General features: G+C 40.4%; 1 pseudogene across 1 annotated transcript; it reads left to right on the top strand.

Moving 5' to 3' along the window:
- Positions 1–271: 271 nt before the first annotated feature.
- Positions 272–15,798, top strand: LOC311187970 (patched domain-containing protein 3-like; annotated as a pseudogene). Its single transcript has 4 exons — positions 272–649; positions 1,694–1,929; positions 6,656–6,801; positions 14,295–15,798. The product of its transcript is annotated as a patched domain-containing protein 3-like (transcript).
- The last annotated feature ends 397 nt before the right edge of the window (positions 15,799–16,195 follow it).

A 16,195-nucleotide genomic window follows, 5' to 3' on the forward strand; every position in this document is an offset into this window, starting at 1 on the left:
TGCTGACGGCTGTCCTGGGCACCGGTTTGATGTACCTGCCCAGGGAGACAGAAGAGAACCTGGAGGAGCACTACACCCCTTTGGGCAGCCCAGCCAAGGCCGAGCGACGCTAGGTGCAGGCACATTTCTCCACCAACGAGTCGCACCTGTTCTCCCCGTTGCAGTCCAGCACGGAGGTCAACTTTGCCTCCATCCTGGTGGTCTCCAACACTGCCAATCTGCTGGATAAGTCACCTTCTCAGAAATTAGTCAACTGTATGAGGCGGTGCAGATGCTGACTGCGCCCCTGGGAGATGGAACCCAGGTTCTCTACCCTCAGGTGTGTGCCAGGTACCAGAGCACCTGCATGCCTTCCAAACCACTCCTGTTCATCTGGCAGAAGAATAACAACATGGACCTGAGAAGCATCACCTTCCCTATTTACAACACTTCTGCTGCGCCCCTCTACTTGGCCGGCCTCTTGGGAGGAACCGTCCTAGGTCCCGGCTCAGGAACAAGCCGGTTACTCCTGCACGCCAAGGCCATGTGGATGCAGTACTACCTGAAGACCATGGACCCCGAGGACAGTGCGCGCAGCCAGAAGTGGCTGCTCGAGTTCCTGGACCAAATTCATGCCATTGAAAAGCGTCTGGCCTTGAAGAACATCCTGGTGCCCTGGGCAGGGTTTAGAGGAAGGAGAAGGTGGGAGGGATAAGACCTGTCCAGGGATGTGCCCACACCTGGCTACTTGGTGGAGGCCTTGACATGGTACCGGGTCTGCTCCACTCTCTTTGAAGCTTAAGCCAGCTTTCTTCAAGGGACACCAAGGGAAGCCGCCCGCCTAGATACTGGGTCACATTCTAGTGGGAAACACTCATTTTATACTCCAGGGGTGGGCGTGTTCAGGGCAGACATTGATCTTCAGGGTTCCTTTTGGTTTTCTAGTCAGAATTCTCTCACTTCACATCTGCACTTTTTATGGAACCCCCAAAACTTGCTTGGTGTCACTGGAATAAAAAACAAACCTTTAAGCTGAAGTTCCCTGGTGTTTTTGAAAAACACAATTAGCTCAGGTTTCTCAAGTATTTTCTAGCATCCTGCCAGGCACCTTAGATGTTGAACAAATGCCTGGTGAGAGACACATGCTGGGAAAAGGCTTTGGATACCAGGCCTTGCTGAAATTATGCTTTGTATTTAAATAGCAAAAGACAGCAACCTACTCATCATTTATAAAAAGCCAAAATTTTGACAGTTATCAGTGATTACACAGTATTAGAGAAAATTGAGAATTTGTATACTCAGGAATATTAAACATTGTTTTTTGAAAGAAATCTTAGAAAGCATGCCATGAGTTGGTGGGGAACATTTTTTATTACCTTTATTCTAAAATCATAATTCACACTATTTTAATCTTTTACCGAACTGTAACATGTTTCAATCAATAAGCTATAATTTTTTGATAGATCTTGTCACTCATACACAAATATTGGAATTGAAAGTTATTTTACCTGACTGTATTTTTACGACAGGTGGTCTACTTCACATCACTCTCTAGGAAACTGGAATTTTTTTTTTGTTTTTTTTTTTTAAAGATTTATTTATTTATACAAGCACTGGGTACAGTCAGAAGCGCGGGAGGGTGAGAGAATTCACCAGAGGCAGAGCGGGGAGCAGAACAGGCAGAAGGACCGAAGTACACTGCTGAGGGGAGCAGCGGGCGGCAGGAGAGGTCTGCGTGCCAGGTGGGACCCTCCTCTGGTGGCCGGGGAGCAGCCGGGGATCGAACCCGCACTGCAGAGGCTGCGAGCAGCTTCGCAACCCAGCGCTCAACCGCTGCGCCACCGGGGAGGCCTGGAAACTGGAATTTGAGGCGACTGCTAGGTCAGTGGTCCCTTTGTTTTACACGGCATACCTTCTGATCATATTATTTGCAATCGTATCATGCTACAGGTAAAAAAGAACTTTTATTAGTTTTTAAACTTAAAAATATTTGTTGTAAGATTTTTTTAACGTAACACTTGCCATCCTAACCATTTTAAGTGTACAGTTCACTGGCATCAATCACATCCCCACGGCTGCATACTGTCGTGACTGTTTCCAAATATCTTTTCTAACCCGAAAGAAGAACTCTGTGACCAGTGATCAGTGGCTCCTGCTGCCCTTCTCTCCTCCAGTCCTGAATAACCTTGACTCTATTTTTTCTATGAATTTGCTTTTCTTAGATTTTCATGTCAATGGAATCATACATTTTTTTGTGACTGACTTATTTCACTTATCATAATGCTTCCAGGGTTTGTCCTTGTGCACAAGTGACAGCTTCATTCCGCTTGATGGCTCTGTGCTCCATTGTATGTGTGCTCCACAATTTGGTTACCCACGGTCTTTTGTGGGCACTTGGAATATTTCCTTCTCATGACAATCGTAACACTGCAAGGAACATGGTGTGCTCATGTTAAGAGAATCATTTACAGGTGGAATTGGTGGGTTGCGTGAGAATTCCATAGTCAGCTATTTGAAGAACCATCACATTGTTTTCCAGAGTCCACACCATTTTCGATCCCACCAGCAGTAGATAGGGGCTCAGCTTTTACACACTCTCCCTATAAACCAAAACTCATCCTTTTCCCTTTTATCAATTTTACCTGTCTTCTTAGTTGGTGTCAAGAGGTATCTCATTGTGATGATGATTCATGTTATATGATCATGTTGATTATCTTTTCAATTGTTTATTGGCCTCTTGTATATCCTCTTTGGAGAAATGTCTATCCAAGTCCTTTGCCCTTCTTATAATTGGGTTGTTTGACCTTTTGTTGTTGATTCAAGTTTTTCATTAGCACTTTGCATATTTCAGTTATTAAGCCACTTCTCAGCTATATGACTTGCTGATATTTTCTCCCTCTTTATAGACTGTCTCTTCACTTTCTTGACAATGGCCTGTAACAATTAACATTTTTTTTTATTTTTTTATGAAATCCAACATATCTAATTTTTTGGTACTTGTATTTTTGGTATTATATCTAAGTGTACATTGACAAGCCCAAGGTCATGCACACTGACCCTGTGTTTCCCTCTACAAGTTTTTATGGTTTTAACTGTTTTATTTAGATTATTGATCAATGTCTAATTCAGTTCTGTTTACGGTATTTAGTAAGGTCCCAGCATCATCCTTGTGTATGTGAAGATCCAGTTTTCAAGAACCATTTATTGAAAAGACTTTTCCAGTTTGTTAGACTTACTACACTTGTCAATCAACTGGCTATATTTATGGATTATTTCTGGACTCCTAATTCTATACTGTTAGTCTGTATGTTTATTTGCATGCTAGTACCACATTGCATTTGTTGTTTGTTTGTTTGTTTTTTAAGATTTATTTATTTTATTTATACCAGCACTGGGTACAGTCAGAAGCGTGGGAGGGTAGAGAATTCACCAGAGCCAGATAGGGGAACGGAATGGGCAGACTGACAAAATACACTGCTGAGGGGAGCAGCAGGTGGCACGAGAGTTCCGCGTGCCAAGTGTGACCCTCACCCAGCGGCCAGGGATGGAACTGGCGCTACATAAGCTGCGGGCAGCTTCGCAAGCCAGTGATCAACCGCTGAACCACTGGGGAGGTCCCCACATTGTTTTAATTACAGTAACTTGTTGTAAGTTTTGAAATCTGGAAATCTCAGTCCAGCAACTTTTTCTTATTTTTCGAGATTGTTTTGGATATCCTGGGCTCCTTGCAATTTCAAATGAATTTGAGGGTTGGCTCCTCCATTTCTGAAAAAGAAAAAAGGAAATTGCAATTTCAATAGAAATTGAGTTGAATCAGTAGATTGCTGGGTGATTGACATTTTAACAGTATTAATCCTTCACATCAACTAAGGTTGTCTTTCTATTAAATTAGGTTTTCTTTCACCAGTGTTTTATAATTTTCAGTGTACACATCTTTTACCTCCTTGGTCAAATGTATTCTTAAGTATTTTCTTCTTTTAGATACTATTTAAATAGAATTGCTTTCTTAATTTCTTTTGCAATTGCTCTTTGCACATCAGAACTGATGTTTATAAGTTCTTCTTGTATCTTGTAGCTTTGTTGAATTTTTTGTAACTAGTAGTTTTCTTGTGGATGCTTTGGGATTTTCATATCTGTGATTATGTAATCTCTGAAACAGGATACTTATATTTCTTCCTTTCCAGCTTGAATTCTTTTTATTCTATTCCTTGACTAATGGCTCTGGCGAGCAATTCCAGCACAATGCTAAATCTGGTCAGCATCTCTAAGTTTCACTTGTTTGTATTGTATATGTGTTTGTTGGTTGTTTTTTTAGCTTTTCAGCTCCAGAATTTCTGTTTGGTTCCTTTTAAATTTTTCTATGTATATTATTATTATTTCATTCATATATTGCTTTCCTTGTCAGTGTTCTCCTTGAGTATTCTGAGCATATTTAAGACAGTGTTTCTCATAGGATTTGTCTAGTATGCCTTCCTCCTTTCCACACTGCAAGACTACTTCCTGGGTTGGAGCAGGCACAAAGAGGAAAATAACCAGGAAATTTCTGTTAGCACAGGTGCTGAGTATAGTCCTAATACTTGCCTTCCTTGGACTTGAATATATGTAACTGATTTTCCTGCTAGTGCTTTTGTAGATTCTTTTGGCATCTCGCCCTCCCTCTCTCTGTTATCAATACGACTATCTTATGTTTGTTTAGCTCAGGGATTCAACACATTTGAGCATTCCATATTTTTTTGGCTTGGAATGAAATCATTTGGACAATAGTAAGACCTTCCCAAGAGAGTATGGCCAAATTGAACACCATTCTATGGCAAGTAGTGGTATATTGAGTTTGTAGTCTATTTCAAATTTGGCATTTTAGAAATGACAAAACTTATTATGCCAACTATTAGATCAATTTCTGAGAAAATCTGGAAAATCTTTCTCCTCTCAAATATACTTTAATTGTTCTTGTGTTTAATAGACATCATTATCTTTTAGAAAGATGTGGCCTCCACCCCAAACATACAGTTTTCTAAGTGTAATCATTTCCAATTCAGCCCGATGCTGTCAAGTTATTAGAATGTTCAGAAAATTGGCCATTTTGCTGCCAAGGATGCCTCAATTTGACTGACCATTGGAATCGTGTTTGGAAAATTTTAGATAAAATGATTCTGCGCAGCGTCATTGTAAACCTACTGAGTGAAGATCTGTTGATCCCAGGTCATAGGAAATCTAAAGTTCGATTATTCTCCAATCATTTTGATAAACTGTTTCTATCAAGTTTCTTGTAGGGTTCTAGAATATCTGTAAGTGCATTCATCAGTCTCCTACAGTGTCCATTTTCATATCTTTCCTTCACTTATAATTAATAACAGTTGCTTAGAAAACATCAGCACAACTAGTCAAAGTAAAGTCACTGTAGCCAACAATTTAACTTCCTACATCAGTGTCTAAAAATTTTACATAAAAAGGCAGAAAATTGTAAAAGGGATTGAGACTAAACATGTCCTGTGTAGCTCTTGCTAATCTTTTTGCATTTGAAGTTTATCTTTGTTATGTTCTTATCTTAAATATTTATAAATATTGTTTTCAAGAAATATTGCAAAAGGAAAACATTCATTATGTTCAAATTTGTTGTAACCAAGCGATTTACTTTTTCTCTGAAATTTGTGTGTGTGTGTGTGTGTGTGTGTATTTGGGACACTAAATTTAACTCGAGGCACCAGCAGTTTGAGAAAAAGTGAAACACATCAACGGTGCAGAAAACTTTTAATAAAAAGAAAGTTTTGCTATGTGAATATGGTCTGAAAAAGTCTTTTCGTCACATTCTGTTTTGGAATCGGTAGCTCCATTTCCTTAGTTTTCTCTCCTAATCTTCACACTTAGTTTCTTTTTCCTATAGAAGTCCAGAGAGACTTTTATCAATCATTTGTTTTAAAACTCTTCACATAAAATTAAAATATAAAACCACAGGTGGCTGTCAATATTTTAAAATGTAATGTAGTTATTGTGGAGGCAAAGTACTGCATACATGCTTTCAAATGCTCTCTCTATATTCACATTTCTGGTGCAGAAAAGTCTTGTGTTGATCCAAAAACAGTACATTTCAAAACATTTTTTTTTTTTTGCAATTAATAGCAACTTTTCTGAACCCACTTCATCAATAAAGGAGAATCTTGAAACTGTTTTAGCAGGATGCTTTCATGCATTTTATTAACCACATACTATCTCTGTTGTACAGGAACCCTTTAGGTTGGTGTTAATAGCTAGTTGGGATCAGGAAATGAGTGCAAAGATAATTGGATGTGGGTACTATCTCAACTACAGCTGCCTGCCCTTTAGTGTTGTGTTCGATTCACACACAACTCCTTGAACACTAGAGTGGAATTAACCATCTGCTGAGCTCCAGTACATGTATGTTGTTCTGAAACACCATCAGGGAATTAGTGCTTGGCCAGCTGCATAAGAAGATAGTTAAGTTAAAGCACAAAATGCCAACTTTTATTTTCCCTCTTTGAATTGGTATAGTTGGTCTGGGATAGTGCATGGGAATTAAAGGTCTCCAGGAGACAGGTGTAGAATGATTGCAGGAGCGATTTCAGAACAGGTCCAAATCAAGAATGTCATGAATTGATGGAATTTGAGTATGGAAGCTGCTTCTAAAAATTCATCATTTTTCCCTCCCTATTTACAGGTTTAGCTGTATACGAAACAAAATGTTTATTGCAGTCGTTGGAGTGATTTCTGTTGCCTTGGCAGTGGTGAGTGGCTTTGGCCTCATGTTGAACATGGGGGTGCCATTTGTGACAATAGTTGCAAATGCACCATTTCTAATACTAGGTGAGTAAAGCAAATGTGAGGCTACACTATGTGTGTGTTTGGGAGAAAGTAGATAACAGAAAGAGTTTATGATAGATTAAATAAAAGAACTGTGCTTAGATGACGACAGATCCAAAATAAGGTGTCAGAAATGAAGACAAACATTAAATTGTGTCTTCAGAGCTGGAAAAAATAAGGACCCCAAATGGAAAAGAAAAGAGAATGACATGAGCAGGCAGTTCTCTCTCTCTCTCCTCTCTCTCTCTCTCTCTCTCTCTCTCTCTCTCACACACACACACACACACACACACACACACACACACACACACACCCCTGAAAAGGGAAAATACAATACACTGAAAATGTAAGGGGGAAAATATATGACCTCTCAATCAAGGGATGCAAATTAAACCAAAACTTAGATGCCTTGTTTTCTTATTAGAATAATAAAAATTGCGAGACTGAAGCTTTTGGGGTGGTTGTATGTAATGAACACTGTCATCTGCTGCTAGGAGAAGATTATGAATTGGCTCATACTTAGTCCAATTTTTGTATCAAATCAAAAGGTTTACAAGGGGATTCAAGGTGCATGTCTTTCACCTCTTCATTCTACTTCTAGGAATTTGTCCTAATAATTGAAAAAATGCTCCAAAAAGTAGAGTAAGTATGTTCATTTCAGTGTGATTGAGAATTGAAAAAATAATTAAAAGCAATCTACCATATCCACATGAGATTGGTGAATTCAAACCTAGGAAACCTTTATATTCCCACCAAGAAAGTACTAGGGTTCTTTTTCTCCTTATCTTAACCAACCTCTGTGGTTTCTGTTAGATACACATGTAGACCATTCTCACTGTGAGGTGGTACATCCCTCTGCTTTTGATTTGCCTTTCCATGATGATACGTGATGTTGAACATTTTCTTCATGTGCCTGCTGGCCATCTGTGTGTTGTCTTTGGAGAAGTGTCTATTTAGCTCTCCTGTGCATTTTTGATTGGCTTGTTTTCATTTGGTTGAGTTGTCTGAGTCCTTTGTAGATCTTAGACATTAGCTACTTGGCAGGTGTGTGATGTGCAAATGTATTTGCCCATTCAGTAGGGTGTCATTTCATTTTGATGAGACTTCCTTTCGCTGGGCAGAAGCCTTTTAGCTTGTGTAGTATCATTTGTTTATTTTTGCTTTTGTCTTCTTGAAGTTGGAGTCAAATCCCCAAAGACAGCCATGAAGCCAATATTATGGCGTATTTTGCCTGGTTCCTGGAGAGAGTGGTCTAGTTCGTTTTTCTACTTGTGGCTACCCAGTTTTGCAGTACCGTTTGTTGAAGAGAACTTCGTTTTTCCATTGTGTACTCTTGACTCCTGTTTTGTACATAAACTGTCCATAAAATTATGGGTTTATTTCTCGGCTGTCATTTCTATACCATTGGTCTGTGTGTCTGTTTTAATTCCAATACGTTTTTTGGTCAATATTGCTTTGACTATTGGGGGTCTTTTCTGGCTCTATATAAATTTCAATTAAATTTGCTCTATTTCTTTGAAAAATTCCACTAGAACTTTGATAGGAATTACATTTCATCTCTATCTGTCTTACTTTGGAGAAGGTGTACACGTTAACAATATTAATTCTTCCAATCCATGAGCGGGGAATATCTTTCTATTTTCTTGCATCGTCTTCTATTACTTTTAGCAATACCTTATCATTTTCATTGAATCGATCATTCACCTCTTTATTTTTTTTTACTTTTATTTCTTTTTTTTTTAATTTTTTACATCATTGTTCATTTTTCAACAATGTTTCCTTCCCCCCATCCCCTCATGTGTAGTCCCCATAGAGTTTCCTTCCCCAATGCACCCGTGCACCATCACCTCAGTCCCCAGTGCTCCTCCCTCCCTCTGATCCCTCTCCTTCCTCCTCCCCTGCAGGATGTCTCTGATTTATAATTTTGTCTTTGTTTTGTTGTGTTTTGTGCTGTTATTATTTTTTTACGCTGATGTCTTTTTTGGTTCCCCTATATTCCTGCTTTAAGTGAAACCATCCGATATTTTTCTTTTTCCTTCTGGCTCATTTCACTGAGAAAAATCCTTCTAGATCCATCCATGTTGCTACAAATGGCATGAGTTTATCTTTTTTGATTGCTGAATAATATTCCATTGTGTATATGTGCCACCTCTTCTTAGATCATTCACCTCTTTTGTTAGGCTTATTTCTAGGTATTTAATACTTTTCAATGTTATTATAAATGAGATTGTTTTCCTGAGGGCTTTTTCTTCTAGTTCATTATTTGCATATAGGAATTCAACAGAATTTTGCATGTTGCTTTTGCAGTCTCTCACTTCACTGATTGTTCGAATATTTTGTAAAATGTAGTGTTTAGGTTTTTCTATATGTATTATCATGTCATCTATAAATAGTGATAGTTTGACTTCTTTGTTTCCAGTTTGGGTTCCTTTTGTATCCCTCTCTTGCCTAATAGCTTTAGTACCTCCAATACTCTGTTGAACATAGGTGGGGATAGTGCACATCATTGTTGTGTATCTGAAATCTTGTCCTATTCTCTCCCTGAGGATGTTACCTGTGGGTGTGGTATAGATGCCTTTTATCTGTGGAGATATGTTCCTTCTACCCCCTTATACTAAGAGTTTTTTCTTACTGAGTCTAGCTAGAAGTTTTCTATCTTATTTTTCCCCTAATTTCCAGCTACTCATTTCATTGATTTTTTAAATTAAAATACATTTTTAACATTTATTTATTTATGCATACAAGGTGGGGAGTACAGGTCAGAGGTATGAGGGGATGAGTGGATTCACCAGAGACAGAGCGGGGAACGGAACAGGCAGACTGATGAAAATACACTGCTGAGGGGAACAGCGGGCAAGTCAGGAGATATCTGCTGCAAAATGTGCGCAGCTCCCTGGTCAAGGATCGAACCCGTGGCCCAGTGGCTTCAGATAACTTCATAGGATGTGTCTTACCCTTGCACCACCTGGGAGGCCCTCAATGACTTTTTTAAACTGTCATTTTAAATTCTATGTCATTTATTTCCACTGTGATTTTTTATTATTTCCTTCCTTCAACTAGCTTTTTTGCTAATTCTTTCAGGTAATGTTAGCATATTTATTTGAGTTCTTTCTTATTTCTTGATGTGTGCCTGTGTTGCCGTGTACTTCCCTTTTGGAACTGTTCCTGCTCCTGGCCAGAAGTTCTGATAGGTTGTGTCTTCATTTTCCGTTGTCTCCAGGTGTTTTTTAAATTTCTTCTTTGATTTCCTCATTAACCCAATAGTCATGAGTGTGGTGCTTTATAGTCGCCACCTACTCAGGGTTTTTCCCACCTTGCTTTTGTGCTTGATTTCTATTTGATACCATTGTGATTGGAAAAGGTGCCTGACAATGATTTCAAACTTCATGGATTTATTCCCACTTGTTTTATGATCCAACATGTGATCCACTCTGGAAAATGTTCCATGTGACCTTCGGAAGAAAGTGTGCTCAGCGTTTGGGGAGTGTAGTTCTCCATAAATGTCTGGTGGGCTCAAGCGGTCTATTGCTCACTTAAGGCGATTGTTTCCTTGTCGATTTTCCCTCTGGTTGATCTGTCTTTGATGTAAGTGGGGTGTCAAAGTCTTCTACCATCATTGTGTTGTGGCCAATGTCTGTTTTTAGGTTTGTCAAATAGTTGTCTTATATATTTGGGTGCACCTTTGTTTGCTGCATGTATACTGATGGTATATTGATCCTTTCCTGATGTGTTGCTCCATTAATCACTATGCAATGACCATTCTGCCTCTTGTTCCCCTTTTTAACTGCAAGGTTTTTCTTTGTCTGATGAAGTATGTCTGTCTCTGCCTTTTTGAGGGTCCCATTCACTAGTAGGATTTTTTTCCCAGCCATTTATTTGCTTTGAATCTGTTCATCTTCTGAACTCACATAGGTCTCCTGGAGACAACAAGAAGTTGAATTTCTTTTCAGATCCAACCATCCTTTCTGTGCCTTTTGCTTGGCAAATTCATTCCATTCACACTTAAAGTGATCATTGATATAAAGGTATTAGCTACTGTATTTTTGTCTTTAGTTTTCTGTTCTATAATTTAGCTTCTTGTGACTTTTCTCATGGGAAATTCAGATAGGAGTTCTCTTTTCAATATTTCTTGAAGAGGAAGTCTAGTGATAACAAACTCCTGCTTTCATTTGTCTGGGAAGTCCTTATTTTCTCCCTCACATCTGAACGAGAGTCTTGCAGGATATGTATTCTTGGCTGGCAGTTTTGATCTTGGAGTGTTTCGAATACATTATTCCATTCTCTCCTCACTTGTTGAATTTCCTCAGAGAATTCAGACGTAAGCCTGAAGAGGGTACTTTTATAGGTTATCTGCTTTTTTCTGCCTGACTGCCTTCTTCGTTCCGTCTTTGCCTTGAACTCTTTCTAGTTTCCTTACTGCACATTTTGACATAGGTCAACTTCAGGAGGGGACCTACCTTGGTGGATTTGCTTCCAGGCCCTGAGGTCTGCCAAGGGCTACTTCCAGGACTGCCTCCTGCCTCCCCCCCCCCACTAGAGATCACTGATGTCTGCACCAATGCCTGCTGTGGCTGGTCTGCTTCCAGTCCTGCCCTGGCTCACTGGGAACTGCCAAGGCCTGCAGTCAATGGGCCTGCTTCCATGAGCCACTGCTGAGCTCACAGATCTGAACCACTCTCTGGGGGCCTGGGTGGTGGTTCTGCTTCAGGACCCAGTCTGGAGGCTTGCTGAGGTCATCCAAATGTTTCTTTGTAAGCACATTGCCAGTTCTGCCAGGCCCACTGGGGCTCACCTCACTGCCTAGGCAGGCTACCTGTTTGGCCTGTTCCACTGCTGGCTGGGGTCTCCCTCCTCTGGATGGGCACTTAACTTGTACTGTAATTGTCTGTTTTTCCTTCAGGAGTCATTGGCTTTGTTCTGTTGCAATCTAGTTTGAACACATGGAGAGGGTGAGCCCAGCATCTTTACTGTGCTGCCATTTTGCCCCTTTGGCATTATTTTTTAAGTGAACTTTCTATGCCTTTATTTTTGTTACTTCTAGGACCCATATGAGATGGATGTGATTTCTCTCTGTTTTCCCAAAAGGAAAACATGATATCCTTTTTCAAATTCCTTTTTTCCTGCATTGTTATATTGTGTGTTTGCCAATATGGTGTTTCTTGAGCTCACCGATTATTTCCATTGCTTCTGTTTGCCTGCTACTGAGGCCCTCAATGAATGTTTTTCATTCAGTTATAGTGTTTCAGACTTCTGTGATTTCTAACTGTAGCCACCTCATATTGCTTTGTTTGTATTCTCTTGTTGGCTCATGTCCTCTGTTATTGGAGTTCCATGGCTTTGTTAGAACTGTTGCCCTAAATCTATGTCAGTCATGTGTTGCCGTTTTGCTTGAATGGGGCTCCCATCTTGTTTGTCTGTCCCCTCGTTTTTAATTTTGATGGGTTGTAGTGGGGATAGACTTTCAAATCGTTGTCTATTCCCCTGTTGAAGTAACAAGCGAACTGGTACTTATGAGGGGCAGAAGGTACAGTGAGTGCCAGGGCAGTGGGGCACCAAAGAATCACCCCAATGAATGCCAGGAATTCAAGCTTCCTACTGTGCTGTGGATACCAGAGGTGGTACTGCAAAGTGCTCCCCACTTCTTTGCCCACTTCTCAGCCTTAATGACCTTCATGGCTTCATGCTCACGCTAAGCTGTTCTTGAATGCTTGAGCGTGAGCTTGAGCACTGGGCTCAGATTGCAGCTGACATGGACTCACAGGCAGGGAGTTCTCTTCTCTTTTGACACTCAAAGCCTTATCCTGGGGTGTGAGTGCCTGTCATTAGCAGGCACTGAGCTCTAGTTTACCAGGATTCCTTTGTTGTTTTGGATTTAGCCACATGTTAGGGTGGCAATTTCTCTGAATATCCCAGTCTCGAGTAGTAGCCTTTTCTATGGGAAGACACAGGTGACCTGACTCAGCTCTCCCTGTTGAGAGGTCAGGATCCAGCTGTTCTATACTGTGAGACTCCACTCAAGCCAGTAATGCTCATGCTGAACTACCACCCCAAAGCTTTCCAGTTCCTGGCTGTCAACTTGCTGACTCCCTTATTCAGTGCATTGCCAGGTCTCAGGAGTCCCTGGTATTGCTGTGTGTCAAACCCACAACTGTAGGGGTTTCCTTTAAGATTTATTTATTTATGTATACAAGAGCTGGAGTACAGGCCGGAGGAGAGGGGGCATGAGAGGATTCTCACTGACTGAAATACACAAGCAGACTGACTGAAATACACTGCTGAGGGGAGCAGCGGGCGAGTCAGGGGAAGTCTGATCGCCATGTGGGTTGCTCCCTGGCCAGCCAGGGCATCGAACTCGTGCTGCAGAGTCTGTGGATTTCTTCACAGGCTGTGTCTCAACCCCTTGCGCCACCAGGGAGGCCCAAATGTAGGGGTTGTTGCATAGCATGTGCCCACCCGCCACGAGTTGTGCAGCCCCAATCTCACTACACAGAGTTTGCTTCATGTTTTCCCACCCTTGGGCCTGCTGCTCCTCAGATATGCTGTGGAGGTCTGTTTTTTCCTTCAGGGGTTTTGGGCTTTGCTCTATTGCAATCTAGTTGTGGGTATCTGGAGAAGGTGAGGCCATCTTGCAAGATTCAGCTAGGGAAGTTCGAATGACATAATCTGGATTTCAAAAACACACTAGCAGGAAAACTAGTGTGAGTGTGCCTGTCAATGACACCGTGCCTCTCAAGTCATACTGCAAAGATAGATTGATGCTGTTGGTGGTCAGATAGGTTCAGTAACAGAAGGTTGGCTGAAAGTGTTTATGCATTTCTGTGAAATGGCTTATGAGAGAAAATGGTCTCTGAAGTAATCTAGTGGAATCAGAAACAGATTGCTAATCCTGCTTGAACTAACATGCATCCACCAGGTTTCCTGATCTCAACACCGAGGTACCATAATTGGAGAGGTGGAGTATACTGCACGGTGCGTAAATAATAGGAATCCGTGCAAAGCACAAGCTTATTACAGAGGGAGGAGTATGCTCTGTTGTGGACTCAGAGACAACCAAGGAGAGTGTTACCTAAACACAGATTCTGTGAGATTAATAAAACCTGAAGGACCAAAGAATAAGACCTTAAGGGACAAAGGATCATTTCACTTAGATGTGGAATATAGGGAAACTAGACAAAGGGTCAGACAAAGACAAACTTTCAAAGCAACTCTTGAAAGCTGTCCTAGAGCTGAGACAGCCAGGAAGCAGGGGGAGGAGGGGGGGTGGTAAGAGGGACCGGAGGAGAGCACAAGGACGCTGGTGGAGGACCAAAGGTGCGCTGGTGCTGGGAGAGCGAAGGTGGCCACACCTGAGGGGAGAAATCCTAGACTGTCAAAAACTCAACAAGGATGTAAAACAATGTTGCTTCATTCAAAAGAGAAAAAGGGGGAAACCTTTTGAATTATGCTATTTACACTTTTATGGATATTAATGTGCATTAAGATTTTTTTTTTTACAGGTGTTGGCGTTGATGACATGTTTATCATGATTTTTGCCTGGCAGAAGACCAACATCATGGACAGCGTACAACAGCGAATGTCTGACATCTACTCCCACGTGGTGGTGCCCATTACCATCACCACTCTCACAAATGTCCTGGCCTTCTTTACAGGGGTAACAACCTCCTTTAAGTCCGTGCAGTACTTTTGCATTTACACGAGAACAACCTTGCTCTTCTGTTATTTTTATAACATCACCTGTTTTGGAGCCTCTATGGCCCTAGATGGTAAGAGAGAAGTGGCCTGTCAGAGCAGGCTGCAAAGGTCAGAGGGTAACCCGGACCAAAACTCTTCCTCGCTGATAATGTGCTGCTGCCTCCCATTTAGTTCTCTTCGAACTGATGAAGAATCGAGCATCCATCCAATGGACTTGTTCTTTAGAGATTATTTTGGCCCCTTTCTCACAAACACTAAGTCCAAATTTGTGATAGTGGTTTTATACCTTCTGTACATCGCATTCAGTATATATGGCTGTTTCCAAGTGCAGGAAGGTTTAGACCTTCGGCATCTGGCAAGTGATTCCTATATCACACCCTATTTTAACATCCATGAAGAGCATTTTTCAGATTATGGTCCCATAGTGATGGTTATCATGACTGAAACAGTTGACTACTGGGATAAAGACACAAGGCAAACATTGGGGAAATGTCTGATCGCTTTTGAAAACAGTGATTATGTCGTTGAAAATCTAACACAGTTTTGGTTACAAGCATATATACAGTATATGGAAGCCAACAACTTAGCTGTAAATGACAGAGATAGTTTTATAAACAACATTCCTGTTTTTTTATTGAGTTTCCAATTTTTACATATGATATTAATATTTCATCATCACATGAGATTACTTCTTCCTGGGCCTTCATTCAGACCACGGGTGTTTCTTCTTTGCGCAGTAAGAACAACATGTTATTCCAATTACGAAGTATTGCCAAAAGGTGTGAGATTCCCCTAATGGTGTATAACCCAGCATTTATCTATTTTGAACAATATTCTGCAATCTTAGAAAACACTATTGGAAGTGTCATTGTTGCAACTATAGTTATGTTCATTGTTTCTTTATTGTTAATTCCCCACCCACTGTGTTCCTTGTGGGTCACTTTTTCTATTGGGTCTGTGATTGTAGGAATAACAGGTTTCATGGGATTCTGGCATGTCAACCTTGATTCCATATCCATGATGAATCTTGTGATTTGTATAGGGTTTTCTTTTGATTTTTGTGCACATATTTCATATGCATTTGTTTCCATTTCTAAACCCTCAGCAAACCAAAAAGCAATTGAGGCATTGTTTTTGCTAGGTAACGCAGTGTTACAAAGTGCACTGTCAACAATAACAGGAGTGTCTGTTTTATCTGTAGCTAACACATACATCTTCAGGACCTGTTTTAAGATTATGTTTCTTGTCATGGTATTGGGGGCTATTCATGGCCTAGATTTTATTCCAGTATTCTTAACCATTTTTTGAAGATTTGTTGGAATATCCACTTACAAATCAGAGCCCCATCCTAGAATTCTTGACTGCCCCAACCCAGTCTGGTAAAAATGCTCTATTAAGGATAGTTGATAAACTGAAAACAAATGCATGTTTCCTTGATTGGGAAATCTCATTCCAAGCTGTTCTTTAAAATATCCTTAGAAAAATTAATTAGTCCTACATTAAAATGTTTTATAAATTAGGAACTGTTGTCATCTTTATTTTAAACTATAAAAATTGGGTGTAACCAGGCATATGAAAAAATGTTCAACATCACTTGCAATCAGGGAAATGCAAATCAAAACTACAATAAGATACCATGTCACACCAGTGAGATGGCACATATTATAAAAACTAGCAACAACAAATGTTGGCAAGGTGGGAGTGT

Source organism: Talpa europaea (genome assembly GCF_964194135.1).
Source record: "Talpa europaea genome assembly, contig: HAP1_SCAFFOLD_87, whole genome shotgun sequence".
Lineage (NCBI taxonomy): Eukaryota > Metazoa > Chordata > Mammalia > Eulipotyphla > Talpidae > Talpa > Talpa europaea.